Consider the following 14893-nt stretch of genomic DNA (forward strand, 5'->3'; position numbering starts at 1 on the left):
CAACACCAAAAGACAAACAATCCAATTAAAAATGGGCAGAAGACCTGAATGGACACTTCTCCAAAGAGGACAAACAGAAGACCAATAAACAAATGAAAAAACACTCAATGTCACTAATCATCAGAGATGTGCAGTTAAAGCACAGTGAGATCTCACCTCACACCTGTCAGAATGGCCATCAGTAAATCAACAAACAACAAGTGCTGGTGAGGAGGTGGATGGAGGAAAGGGAACTCTACCAGGTGCACTGTTGGTGGGAATGCTGCCATTGTGCAGAACAGTATGGATTTTCTTGTAAAACTTAAAAATGGAATTGCCTTTCAATCCAGTGGTTCCACTGCTGGGAATATATCCTAAGAATCCCAAGACATAAATTCAAAAGAACATAAGCACCCCTATGTTCATAGCAGTGTTATTTACCATAGCCATGATCTGGAAACTGCCCAAGTGCCCACCAGTAGATGAGTGGGAAAAAACAACAACAACTGTGGTACATTTACTCAGTGAAATAGCATGTGGCTATAAAAAAGAAAGAAATCTTACCATTTATGACAATGTGGATGCACCTAGAGATTATTATGCTAAGTGAAAAAAAGCCAGTCAGAAGGAGACAAATACCATGTGATCTATCTTATTTATATGAGGATTCTAATGAACAAAATGAATTGATGAACAAAATAGAAACAGAGGCATGGGTACATGGACAGGCTGACAGCTGTCAGGAGTTGGAAAGGGGGACTAAATGAAAGAAGGTGAAGGAATTCACCAAGGAACATACATGCATAACCCATAGACACAGACAACGGTATGCTGATGGCCAGAGGGAAGGGTGCATAGGGGGACGAAGGGTGGAAGCAGGCAAAGAGGGGATATGGGAGGGCATCTGTAATACTGTCAAAAACAAAGTAAAAAAATAAGACTAAAAATATTCCTCGGTTACAAATTTTTTTTATTTTATTTATTTTTTTACATGTTTAAATTTTAATCATTGTTCAAGTACAGTTTTCTCCCTTTTACTCCCAATACAGCCCACCCACCCAATCCTCCCCTCTTCCCTCCCATTATTACCCTCCCCCTAGCTTTTGTCCATGTGTCCTTTAAATTTGTTCCTGTACACCCTCCCCATTGTCCCCTGAAATTCCCTCTTCTCTCCCCTGTGGTCACTGTCAGCCTGTCCTCTATTTCAGTGTCTTTGGTTACATTTTGCTTGTTTCTTTGTTTTGTTATTTAGGTTCCTGTTAAAGGTGAGATCATATGGTATTTGTCTTTCACTGACTGGCTTGTTTTGCTTAGCATAATGTTTTCCAGCTCCATCCATGCTGTTGCAAAGGGTAGGAGCTCCTTCTTTCTTTCTGCTGCATAGAATTCCATTGTGTAAATGTACCATAGTTTTTTGATCCATTCATTTACTGATAGGCATCTAGGTTTCTTCCAGCATCTAGCTATTGTAAATTGTGCTGCTATGAACATTGGGGTGCATAGGTTCTTTTGGATTGGTGTTTTAGTGTTCTTAGGATAAAGTCCTAGCAGTGGAATTGCTGGGTCAAAAGGCAGATCCATTTTTAGTTTTCTGAGGAAGTCCCATACTGCTTTCCATAGTGGTTGTACCAGTCTGCAGCCCCACCAACAGTGCACTAGGGTCCCCTTTTCTCCACAACCTCTCCAACACTTGTTTGTTGCTTTGTTTGTGATGGCCATTCTGCCTGGTGTGAAGTGGTATCTCATTGTGGATTTAATTTGCATATCTCTGATAGCTAGTGATATTGAACATCGTTTCATGTGTCTTTGGATCCTGTGTATGTCCCCCTTGGAGAAGTGTCTGTTCAAGTCCTTTGCCCATTTTTTAATTGAATTCCTTATCTTCTTAGAGTGTAGTCGTGTAAGTTCTTTATATATTTTGGAGATTAAACCCTTGTCTGAGGTATCATTGGCAAATATGTTTTCCCATACAGTTGGTTCTCTTTTTATTTTGATACTGTTTTCTTTAGCTGTGCAGAAGCTTTTAATTTGATGAGGTCCCATTTGTTTATTCTTTCCTTTATGTCCCTTGCTCTAGGGGACACATCAGTAAAAAAGTTTCTTTTGTGAAATATTTGAGATTTTCCTACCTACGTTCTCCTCTAGGACTTTAATGGTGTCATGTTTTATATTTAAGTCTTTTATCCACCTTGAATTTATTTTTGTATATGGTATATTTTTGTATATGGTTGGTGCTCAAGTTTCATTTTTTTTGCACATGGCTGTCCAACTGGACAGCCAGTTCTCCCAACACCATTTGTTGAAGAGGCTATTTTTATTACATTTAATGTTGCTGCCTCCTTTGTCAAATATTAATTCACCATAGAGACTTGGGCTTATTTCTGGGCTCTCTGTTCTGTTCCATTGGTCTATGTGCCTGTTTTTATGTCAGTACCAGGCTGTTTTGATGACAGTGGCCTTGTAGTATAGTTTAGTGTCGGGTATTGTGATCCCTCCTACTTTACTCTTCTTTCTCAAAATTGCAGCAGCTATTTGGGGTCGTTTATAATTCCATATAAATTTTTGAAGTGTTTGTTCTATGTCTGTGAAATAAGCCATTGGTACTTTAATAGGAATTGCATTGAATGTGTAAATTGCTTTGGGTAGTATGGACATTTGGATGATATTAATTGTTCCAATCCATGAACACGGTATATGTTTCCATTTGTTTGTGTCTTCCTTGATTTCTCTCCTCAGTGGTATGTAGTTTTCTAAATACAGGTCTTTTACCTCTTTGGTTAGATTTATTCCTAGATATTTTATTTTTCTTTTTGCTATTTCAAATGGAATTTTTTCCTTGATTTCTGCTTCTGCTGTTTCATTGTTGGTGTACCGAAATGCCTTTGATTTCTGGATATTGACTTCATATCTTGCTGTTCTGCCTAATTCATTTATTAAGTCAAGCAGTTTTTTGGTGGAGTCTATAGGATTTTCTATGTACACTATCATGCCATCTGCAAACAGTGATAGTTTTGTTTCCTCCTTTCCAATTTGGATGCCTTTTATTTCTTTTTCTTGTCTGGTCACTGTGGCTAAAACTTCCAGTACTATATTGAATAGAAGTGGTGAAAGTGGACAGCCTTGTCTTGTTCCTGATCTTAGTGGAAAAGATTTTAATTTTTGCCCATTGAGTATGATGTTGGCTGTAGGTCTCTCATATATGGTCTTTATTATGTTGAGGAATGCTCCCTCTATTTCCACTTTGCTGAGTGTTTTTATCATAAATGAGTGCTATACCTTATCAAATGCTTTTTCTGTATCTATTGATATGATCATGTGGTTTTTGTCTTTGCTTTTATGTGATGTATTACATTTACTGATTTGAGAATATTGTACCATCCTTGCATCCCTGGGATGAATCCCACTTGGTCATGGTGTATAATCTTTTTAATGTATTGTTGGATGTGGTTTGCAGTATTTTGTTGAGGATTTTAGCGTCAAAGTTCATCAGTGATACTGGCCTGAAGTTTTCTTTCTTTGTTGTGTCTTTATCTGGTTTTGGAATTAGGATGATGTTAGCCTCTTAAAAAGAGTTTGGGAGACTCCCATCTTTTTGGATTTTTTGGAATAGTCTGTGAAGGATAGGGGTTAGCTCTTCCTTAAATGCTTTGTAGAATTCTCCTGAGAAACCATCTGGTCCAGGGCTTTTGTGTGTTGGGAGTTTTTTGATTACTGCTTCAATTTCTTTTGCTGTTATTGGTTTGTTCAGGCTTTCTGCTTCTTTTTCATTGAGTTTTGGGAGATTATATTTTTCTAGAAATTTGTCCATTTCACCTAGGTTTTCAAATTTCTTGGCATACAGTTCTTCGTAGTAATTTCTTACAATCCTTTGTATTTCTGTGGTATCTGTTGTAATCTCTCCTCTTTCATTTCTGATTGTGTTTATTTGGGTCTTCTCTCTTTTTTTCTTGATGAATCTGCTCAAAGGCTTGTCAATTTTGTTTATCTTTTCAAAGAACCAGCTCTTGGATTCATTGATCCTTAGAATTGTGCTTTTAGTCTCTATGTCATTTAATTCTGCTCTGATCTTGGTTATTTCCTTCCTTCTGCTTGCTCTGGGCTGTCTTTGTTGTTGTTCCTCGAGTTCTTATAGACATAGGGTTAGGTTGTTTGTTTGGAGTGTTTCTAACTTTTTTAGGTGGGCCATCAGTTACAAATTTTTTAAAAATAATAGATGACAAATACATTTGCAAACATTTAAAAATTTCTCAGAGGCATGATGCTGAGTGAAAACACAGGCATCCCAAAATCCCACATCCTGTAAAATTCCATGTACATAACACACTTGAAACTGTGCAGTGGAGAGCAGACTGGCATGTGGGGTTTTGGTACGGTGGGGGTGGGGTCACTGTAAAGGTGAGCACAGGTACCTCTGTGGTCATGGAATTGCTCTGCATCCTGGTCATGCTGGTGGTGACACAAACATACATGGGAGGGACCAACATGGGCAAAATCCAGTAACATAACAGGATTCAGGTAAATACCGACAGACACTGACTACTCAGTCGTTCAGAGCTGTGTCTGATGAGAGCAGGTGATGGGAGTAGAATGCACGCATGTGCCACAGGAGGTCAGGAGTCCCAGAACCCCCATCCCCACCCTGCTTAGTGGGAGGTGCGTAAGTAATGTCAGGTGGATGTCATGAAGCAACAGAAGCATACTATGTAAAATACAGCAAACATTTTTTTTACAAAAACTAAGATAATTGGCTAAAATAGTTGTAAATGTTTGCCTCTGAAAGGTAGAAATTGGTAGGAGGATAGAGAGACTCCAGTTTTCATATGTAGAACTTGTAGAATTATTTGACTCTTAAAATATGTGCATGTGTAAGTTTGATAAATATAGAAACCAGTTCTAGGTAATTCATGATGTAAGTTTTCCAAATAAGAAGGATGCCCATATTGTTAGCACTACTAAGTGTTTCACAAGCTTGGTGGATATAACAGAGATGATGAAAATCAGTTACCATCCTAACCAACAGTTAAAACCCACTGTAAATACTAATTATAACTTTTAAAGTTTTCATGACCTAGCCCTGGCCAGGTGGTTTAGTTAGTTGGAGCATCATTTCCTACACCAAAAGGTTGTAGGTTCGATCCCTGGTCAGGGCACATACCACGATTTCACATTCAATCCCTGGCTAGGACCTGTTAGGGGGGCAACTGATTGATGTTTCTCTCACACTGATGCCTCTTGCTCTCCTCTCTGCTCTTTTTCTCTCTCTCTAAAATCAATAAACATATCCTTGGGTGAGTATTAAAAACTAAACAAAAAAGATTACCTAACAGGTATAAAAATAGTTCCAGTTAGAGATGCCTAAGATGATTATGGGGAAAAATGGAAAATATGCATTGAAATTCATTAAAAAATTATAAAACTAAAATATCATGTCCATACATGGAAAAATTGAATATTCAAAAGGTGCCAATTTGCCTACATTAATATACAAATTCAATGTGATCAATGGTAATTCTAATATGCTTTTTCATAAAACATCACAATCATTCTAAAATGTTTTGGGGCCAAGAATAGCACACCATTGTGAAGAACAGCAAAAGGTGGAAGATTTGCCCAAAAGACGAATGAAAGCTGACTATAAAGCTACCCTAACTAGGACAGGCTAGTTGTGTGAGGGAAATAGACAGCAGCTCAAATGGGCAGAGAGCTCACACAAAGAAGCAGGCATTTAAAGAAACTTGACGTAGGGCAAAGGTGGCTGTGCAGACCAGTGAGTGCTGGGTAATTTATCTTCATGGAAGGAAAAGAGATCCTCACCAACTATAACACACACACACACACACACACACACACACTTCTAGGAAATATAGCTAGGTAAAGGACATAAATACAGAGAGAAAGACCTAATAAAAAGTGGAAAAAGTTATTGGTATAACCAAAGGTTCCAAAAGCTACCAACATGCTGCCTGCAGCCCACACCAGAGGAGAAACAGGGGCTCTCCTGTATGTGCCAAGGAAGCAAAGAGAAGGTGTTCGTGCTAGAGCTGTACCAGCAAAACATCGGATAAAGTGTCAGTGTTCATCACAGGGTGAGTCAATTAATTGTAGTGTATTCTTACAACAGAAAACAATAGAGCAGTGGAATATTAATAAAATCTGCCTACATATATCAATAACAGTAAATCACTCAAACCATGTTAAGCATAACAAATAAAGTTTCAGAATATCATATACAGTATAATAGTATTTACAGAAGAATTAAAACATACAAAATAATATTAAACATTGCTTAAGGGTATATGCATACGTTATAAAAGTATAAAATGTTAATATTTTTCAAAGAGGAGTCCATGTATTTTTTATTAGTCTTTACATATTTCAGATGGAAAAATGTTTATTTGATTAAGTGATTTCAAATATGTATGTGTTAAAATAAAATCTTACTTGCAAAAGCTCTGGACAAGGATAAAATCTGCTCTGATTTTTGAGGGTTGTTAATGATGAGGGGCAATTGGAAACATGTTCTCATGACCTGCTTGGCTCTCTTTTGGGCAGAGCAGGGCCAGGTTGAAGCTCAGTGCACACCATGAATCCTCCTGACCAAGGCTCACCTCTGACCTACATACCAGAAAGAAGGAGCATCAGGAGGGAGAATGGAGAAAGCATGTCCCTGGTGCAGGTGAGGTTGGCAGAGTGAAAGGCAGGCATCCTGGTCATCTGCAGGTCCTTTCAGCTTCTCTCAAATTGTGCCCCTCAGAAACGGCAGGGGGCAGTAGATCACAGGGCAGGCAGAAGCTGTAGAGAAACTCATTCATTCATTTATGCATACATTCATTCATATATTAAATCCACAAATATTTATTGAGTTTCCACTATGTGGTCCTCACATCCCTTGTCCTTTGTTCACAGTGCAGGTCAGAAATGAAACCCCGTACTAACTTCACCCCTAATCTTCATCTGAATTCTGAATTACCTTCCATACCCACACTTATCTTTACTACGAGTCAGTACTTCCATGTCCCTCAGATAGATTCTATAGGTTGATTTTGACAATACTTCATTTATGTGAAACCTGCAATACACTGCAGATTACAGGGAGACTGTTTGCAGTTTGGGTCTCAATGCTTTGAGCATTTCTCCCTCCTCTACACCTTGGACACCCTCTCCACTGTCCAAGAAAGTGAACTTGAAACTTCCAACCTCCAGGGCACTAAGCCACGAGTATCAGTTGAAAGTCTGTGAGAATTCCAAGTAACACTTGAAGAAAAATAAGCATTCACCACCTTCTCTTGAGGGTGAATTAGCCGAGAGGCCTCTGTGATTTTGTGGGTGTGGCCTGGACATATCAGGGTAGCCCACAACAATGGCCTGACTAAGGTCTGCACACAATTCACCTGTTACAAGTTCCACAATCTGTAGATTAGGTAACTGTGAAGCTCCTTATTATCAGACCTAGAAGCCCAGAAGAAAAGCCACAAAGGTAAGGGCAGGTATCTCCTGACCCGAATATTAATGGGAAGAAGGAGACATCCAGTGGGGCTCTGTGAGTGTCAATACCTACCCCACTCAGGAGACAGAGGTGACTCAGAGGCTCACAAAACTGGAGGTGAGCTCACCAGGGCTCCCAGTGTTTATATAGTTGGAGTGGCTGCTGTGGAGATCATGAGGTTGACTGGATGGGAGGCAGTGCCTCATGCTGCACCAGACAGGTGAGCACCTGCTTAGACCTCTCAATGACACATTCACCCACTGCTAACTTTCTAGGAAAGTTAGGTTCCATGGCTCTTCTGCATGGACGTGAGTTACTCAGCTTCCATGAAATCATGGCTGTTCGCCAGACAGCTGCATGCACATTCTATGGGGAGAATCTCTGCACTTGGCAGGTATGAGCCACTGAAGTCCAAGGAGATTGAAGATAGGACACCACAACTTTAGGGAGCACTGACACCACCCAGGGAAAGCAGACAATGATGCAGGAAGTCCACTGTGGGACCTTGGGAGCTCCTTGAGGATGGGTCTTCTGCCCAGGGCTTGGTACAGAGGAGGATGTAGGTGCTGGTTTACAGATGCATGTGTAAGTAAATGTATAATGAGTGAGAGTGTGAACGTGTGCTTGGATGGATGGGTGGGTGGATGGATGGATGGATGGATGAATGGATAGATGGATGGATGGGATTCTGAATGGGATGAACACCATCCTAGTATATCTTTTCCACTTTGACCATTCCATCACTTAACACAACATGGATGAAACTTGAGGACATTATACTAAGTGAAATAAAGGAGACAGAATGGACAAATATAAAAAGTAGAATCTGTACAGCTCTACTTTTATGAGGTCTCAAGAAGACTCATATTGACGGAGACTGAAAGCAGAATTGTGGTCAACAAGGATGGGAGGAAAGAAGGAGTAGGGGTAGATTTATGGTTACTGAGTTTCACTTTCTCAAGATGAACAAATTCCTACTACCTATTTCTCAATACTATGGATATAATTAATGGTACTGAACTATATGCTTAAATGTGCTCAAAAGGTAGAAAGAAAGAAAGAAAGCGAGAGAGAGGGAGGGAGGGAGGGAGGAAGGAAGGAAGGAAGGAAGGAAGGAAGGAAGGAAGGAAGGAAGGAAGGAAGGAAGGAAGGAAGATGGGAATGGGACAGACTAATGAACTTCACAGAAGTCACAGGACTGACTCTGATGTGACATCTGATCTCTGATGACTGTGTGTGTGACAGGGTTTACACTGACTCCCTGTCACTGGAATATAGGACATGGTGGTAAAGCCGTGGGGGAAGAAATCCAGAGCCTTTTCCATCTCTGCTGCTGAGGCTGCTGATATCTCTCTAATGCATTCAGACTGTGTGTGGTCCCATTGGCCTACGTCAGTCTGAGTCAGTAGTGTAGACTTTCAGTTTTATTTTGGCAACTTAAACTTTTACTACATCAGGCTAAACACAATGGACTATTATCAACTTTCACTATAATTTCATTACAGAACAAAAAATTTTAACACCATAAACATGTAAAGAACAATCCTTTCAATAAAATAGGTCTAGCTCTTTGCCCCGTTTTATTGAGACATAATTGACACACAGCTTTGCACATTAGAGTACAAGATAATGATTCGATATACATTGTTATTATTGCAAAATGATTGTCACAATGAGTTTGTTAACATCTGTCACCTCACCAAGTCAATTTTTCCTTGAATGAGAACTTTTAATATTGGCTCTTCAGCACATTTCAAATGTGCATGCAGCATTGTTCACTGTGGTTGCCATGTTGTACATCGTGTCCTCAAATGTAGTTGTCTTATCACTGGACGTGTGTGCATTTGACCACTTTCACCTGTTCTCCCACACCCACAACCTGCCTCTGGAACCCCCAAACTCTCCTTGGTATCCATGAGTTTAGAATTCATTTATAAAAAAGTGTGTATTTATTCTCACATGCTTGAACCTCAGTCTCCTGCAGAGTTCTCTCCATAGGATGCAATACACCTATCCAGACATTTTCCCACTGCTAAATTTTTTAACTCATGGATTATAATGTCTTTTAGTGCTCCTGCTGTTTGTTGTTTCATCTCTTCCATGTCAGCAAAACCTTTCCCTTTCTGGACTTTTTTTATCCGGGGGAAAAAAAAGTTGCCTGGGGCAACATCGGATGAACAGGGAGGGTGAGGCACCTGTTTTGGTCAAAAACTGCTCAATTCTCAGTGCCGAGTGGGCTGGTGTATTGTCACAGTGGAAGAACCTGTCATCTGCTTGCCACAACCTGGGACATTTCTTCCACAAACTGTGATGCAACCTTCTCAGACTTTCCAAAGATAAAAACTTTGGTTGACACTTTGACCTGGAGGAAAAAATTCCAGGTGCACAGTCCTTCTCACATCAAAGAAATAGATAGTCATTGTTTTCAAGTTTGACACTTCACTCATCATGCGTTGTTGGGTCCTGGGGAAATGGCAGTTTCCCCTTGGCTACCTGCAGATTTCTGATTCATTTGGGGTTGCAACAATAGCACCCAGATTCACCACCTGTTATGACTTTGGAAAAGAAATCAGGATATCAGTCTCCAACTGCTCCTTCAAAGCACAGCATGTAGCCAAGTGATTGTCTCTCTGTTCAGGCGTGACCAAGCTCAGGCATGAATTTGCTGAAACTCATTTTATGCCCAAACCTTCAGATACAATCCACTGACAGGAAGTCCATCACACCCCAGTCAGCTGCACAAGTTCATCAGTCACCCAGCGTCGGTCTTCCAAGATGGCTGGATGAAATCTTACCACATTTTCTTCAGCTGGCTGGTCTAACAATGCCAGGAAAGAGGTTGATCATCAACTGACATTTTGCCTTGTTTAAAATGAGACAACCATTCATAAGCTTGTGTTTTACTCAGAGAGGTTCCCTTGTAAGCTGTCTGTAGCATGACAGCCATTTCCATAACAATTTTCTCCAGCTGGAAACAAAATTCCATTGCCTATAGTGTTCATGTAGATCACCCATCATGAAATGGTCAAATGCATTGAAAAGAATTTCAAAAACAAATTCACTGAAGTCAAATGCAGCTTGTCACCACAACAGCAGCTGGTACACTGACCCACATGGGTTCCTAGTACACTCCCCTAGTGGGGGAAGCCTGTACTGCAAGGGACACACCATCCAGAAGATTATTCTGATTTTTTGTGGGTCCCCCCATATATGAAAAACATACAGCTTTTGTCCTTCTTTTGTCTCACTTATCACATTAGCATAATGCCCCTAAGCTCCATTTATGTTGTTGCCAAGGAAGCATTTCTTTCTGTTTTTGAATTAATAATATTCCATTAGATATAGACATTCATCCACTGATGGACACTTACATTACTTACTTCACCTGATTTGTTGTAAGTAATGCTGCAATAAACATGGGGGTGCAGACATCTCTTCGAGATACAGGTGTCATTTTTTGTTTGGAGATACACCCACAGGTGGAATCACTGGGCCATACAGTAAGTAGTTCTATTATTTTTTTAAGCCCCTCCACACTGGCTGAGACAAACCTCTGGTTGGAAGACTTTCACTGCCCAGTCTCTGAGTTTCCTGACTCTTTCCTCTGCTTTATCTAGTCTGCTGTTAACCCCTTCTGTGGATTTTTTTCAGTTGGTGATACTATTCTTCACCTCTGTGATTTCTATTGGGTGCTTTTTCATATTTTCTATCTCAAAGTTGATATCATCACATTGTGGATCATTGCCCACCTGGGCAGACACGCATCCTTAGGAACATTTTAAAAACCCTATCAGGTAAATAACTTTTCTCCATTTAATTAAGGTGTATTTCTGGAGTTCTATTTTATTCTTTTGTTTGGCACACAGTCCTTTACTTCTCTATTTTCCTTGACTCTCTGTGTTACTATCTGTGCACTAGAAAAAGAGGTACTTCTTCCAATTTTGATGAAGTGGTGTCTTATACAAGATTGATCTTAAAATTCAGCACTGTTTTAGCACTTGGTTGTCTCTCCAAACTTTGTGACTGTCCAAGCTGCCTTGTCTGTTCTTAGTGGCTCCCAGTCACTGAGGTGACACTTTAGTCTCCTGAGGCGAGGGTCTCAGTCTGCACCTAGCTGCAGGCTGATTGGAAGCTGGATGTCCAGGCAGAAGCTTCTAAAGTATTCAGGTAGACCTCTCTCAGGGCAAGACTGGGAGATGGGAGGTCTGACTGCTGTCTATGATTTTTGTTGTTGTTTGTTCTCTACCAGCCTGTGGGACCCACTAACACAAGCCCCATGGCCACCAGAGCCAGGCCATCAGTGGCTGTATCCCCTGCGCAGAAGTCACAAGAGCAGAAGTCACATGACATAACCAGTCATGTGCACAGGCTCCTTCAGAGGGACACCAGGACCTGGCATGCAGCTAAGGGAAGATGTGCAGATGATACCACTCAGCTCCCTGGTGTCTGGAGAGGACTGTTGGTCCTTAGATGTGGGCTAAATTAGGAGCCTGGTTCTCAGGCTGCAGCTTTTAAGAAAAGCAGATGGGCCTCTTTAAGGGAGACACTACAAAATGGGCATTTCTCTCTGCTGCCTCTGTGCTGAGCCCTGGGGGGATAGATAAAGTCCTCACAGCCCATCAAGAACTGCTTCCTTGTTTACAGTGGGCTTTGTGGATTCAAGCCCTATTGGCTTTCATATCTACTTGCTTTGGGGGTTCATCCCTCAGGGAAACCTTAAAAATTGGGGTGGTAGATGTTAGGTTTAAAGCCCACTCTTTAAGGAGAAGTGGGGTGTTGTGTGTTTCCTTGTAATTGTATGTTCCCATGTAGGGGTAGACTTCATAGTGAGACTGTGTCTCATTCCCTTGGATTTGTGGAGATGTCAGTTTTTTTCCTTTGTCTATGTGTAGGGGTCCCTCAAGTAGTTTTGGGAATTCTTTCTCAGGGAATGATTCCATTAGTGGCAGTACATTTGGTGAGTTTCTGGGCAAAGTGAGTTCAGGTGCCTCCTGACATGTCATTGAACAATTAGGTTTTGCTTAAAGGAAAAAATTTTTTTTATTTTAGCCAGGAAAGTCAGCCATTTCCATGTTCCATGTTCAAAGAGAAGCCAATGTCTGAGACAACAGGACTCTGTTAAGAAGATGTGTGTTGTCCTGCTGCCAAACCAAAGACCAGAACCAGGGCTCGGGTCAGGCTCCTTTCCACTCAGAATGAAGACTGAGAGCTAGTTTATGAGATGATAGTATGGAGAATCTATACACATTTATTAATTCTAGTTTGTGTATCTTTTTTAATCCTCCCTGAGGACATTTTTTACTCTTTTAGGAAGAGAAAGGATGAGAGAAAGTGAGAGAGAGAGAGAAACATCAATTGATTGTCTACTTCTAGGTACCCAACTAGGGGAAGAACTCGCAACCTGGGTATGTGCCCTGACCATGAATCAAACCTGAGACCTTTCGACCTGTAAGACAATGCTTCAATAAACTGAGCCACACAAGCCAGGGCCAATTTGAGAGGTTTTTTTGAACATTCTTAAAACTAAGTCATCAAAGGTAAGAAATTGGAAAGTATAAAGGAATTTCTACTGGGCAGAGTCTGATTAGGCGAGATCTAGGTGGCTGACTCAGATCCCAGCTCCTGGGGTCCATGGTGTTAGGGATGAGATGAGACAGACTCACACAGACTACTGAGTCCAGTGGAGGAAAAGGGAAGGCGCGGCTTCTTTCTCAAGGGGAGAAAAAGCCTCAGAGGGCCTCGGATACTCTCTCCAGAGGAGAGCACCTCAACCCTTGCCTTGACAAGATTTTATTGGGTTCAGTTTGCACAGGAATACAGGGCATATACATAAAGCTCATCAATCATTGTCAAGCAGAAATGACTAAACAGTAGATAACAAACAAAGAACTCTGAGGGCTTATTCTGAGTCAAGGCCAGACAGTTAAAGGGCCATAAGACTTTGGGGAACAAACTCACTTCCTTCTTGGTCCCTTATCATTTAAATTGAGGGTATTAGCAGTGTAGGTTTTATAGGATTTGATGCATTCTTTCTTAGGCCTGATCACCCTAGGGAACCTGCCCTTTTTCAGCACAGGACCTCACCCTCCTCCAGCATTGTTTCAGGCTTAAGTCAGGCAGGGGAAGTAAGGCAGGCAAGAGATTAGGAGACTTCTTGCAGACAGAATGAGGACTCAGGCTATGTCAAAGCCAAGGGGCGAGGGTCCATCACCCCCTTTTTCTATAGACCCTCAAGTCCTACCCTGAGGGTTCCTTCTCAACCTTGCCCATCTTAGGTCATCCCTCTTTTGAGGAATCTTACCCGTCATGGGCTACCCAGTAATCCGCCTGGGGTCAAGCAGGGTGAAGAGCAAGGGAGCAGAGGTGGTACCCTGACAAGGAAGATAAGCTTTGTCTTCTAAGTGGCTTACGGTCCCAAGGTCCTTTACTCAGCCTTAGCCACAGGGGATAACAGCTTCTGAAACCAGGCAGGGCAGTTCTCAACAGGTGCCTGGCCAGATGCAAATTCCTAGGACTCCTTCGCCTCTGAATCCTGTCTATGAGGACCAGGTCTGGGCACAAAGTTTCCGGCTGAGGGAGAACTTTGGCTCTGACCACCCTTCAGGGTGAGGTGGAGTTCATTTGTTTGCTTTCTGCACTGTATGTGCTTCTGGGACCAGTCTGATCTGGCTCAGTCTGGTGGTACCTGGGGCTCTGGGAAGAGGTTTGCTGTTATCTCCTGAAAGGAAAAAGAAAACAAAATAAAACAACAACAACAAAAAACCCAATTAGGTCTGGTTTCAGTGTTAGAGCCTCATTTCAGTAACATTAGATTTGTTCCAATTTCCCCTCATGCTAGCAAGCATGTCTTTGACTTTGAAGCAAATGTTGCTCTTGCTGCCTTTAGTGATTTTTGGATTCAGGTTCCATTCTGTGAGTACAGAAATTTTTCAGAGAAAAGTCTGAGAACATCTTCAGGCTGCCAGGCCACTGGAAAACTTTCAATGTCATCTCTTCACAAGGCTGGAAACCTGCAGATGGTGTGAGTTCCTCCCTGAGCAAAGGAAGAGAAGGATCTTATCACACACAACCTTGTTCCAGGCCCTGTGTGCTTCAAACATGGCTCTCCCCTTTAAAGCCCCCACAGTACTTTGAGGCAGCATGATTGCCATTTTTCAGAGAAGAAAATTGGTTCATGGGGTGTCAGTGACTTGCCCAGGTCACATAGCTGGTACGTGTTTTCCAGTATCTGAAACCAGGGCTCTGCCTACCAGACCTCAGAGGGAACCTCTCTGCTTGATTCTCTAAAGGACTGTGAACACACTGCCCCTCAGTGTCTGATGGATCACAGGACAGTGTGGTCTTTATGGGTCATCGGGTTCCTATACTTAAGACACTGTAGGTCCACACATGTTGAAAAAGTTTTATAACTTAATATTCCAAGTAAAA

The 14893-nt window shown here is 41.4% G+C and overlaps 1 protein-coding gene across 2 annotated transcripts in view; it reads right to left on the reverse strand.

The window, feature by feature from the left end:
- Positions 1-14893, reverse strand: part of LOC123815154 (signal-regulatory protein beta-1-like) — a 165140-nt gene that overhangs the window by 128896 nt on the left and 21351 nt on the right. Inside the window, exon 7 of one of the 2 annotated variants that reach the window (XR_006785027.1) lies at positions 12539-14498. The exons of the other annotated variant lie outside the window; for it this stretch is intronic. The gene's annotated coding sequence lies outside the window, so the exon portion shown is untranslated. Of the gene's footprint in view, positions 1-12538; positions 14499-14893 lie in introns of those variants that run through there. 2 annotated transcript variants of the gene reach the window in all.

This window comes from Phyllostomus hastatus, unplaced genomic scaffold (genome assembly GCF_019186645.2).
Source record: "Phyllostomus hastatus isolate PE091 unplaced genomic scaffold, TTU_PhHast_1.1 phas_contig_17, whole genome shotgun sequence".
NCBI lineage: Eukaryota > Metazoa > Chordata > Mammalia > Chiroptera > Phyllostomidae > Phyllostomus > Phyllostomus hastatus.